Source organism: Muntiacus reevesi, chromosome 5, assembly GCF_963930625.1.
Source record: "Muntiacus reevesi chromosome 5, mMunRee1.1, whole genome shotgun sequence".
NCBI classification, from domain to species: Eukaryota; Metazoa; Chordata; class Mammalia; order Artiodactyla; family Cervidae; genus Muntiacus; species Muntiacus reevesi.
Genome location: NC_089253.1, coordinates 24,761,000 through 24,761,248, shown reverse-complemented (window position 1 = coordinate 24,761,248; position 249 = coordinate 24,761,000).

Sequence of the window (249 nt, the reverse complement as noted above, 5' to 3'; positions counted from 1 at the left end):
TCCTGTGAGCTGAGGAGAGCAGAGATTATTTTCTCATTTCACAATGACCCATAAGAGCATCCATCTGTTTGATCATCCATCATCCCTTCATGCATTCATTCATTCAATAAATATTTACTACACTGATATTCTAGGACCTTTGCAGGTCACTAGTGAAGTAAAGGTATCTAGAAAGCTCTTAGGAGAGATATATAAACTCATACAAGAAAAGGAGGTGTCATTTTGAGGCTTTTAAGTAGAAAGCCATGT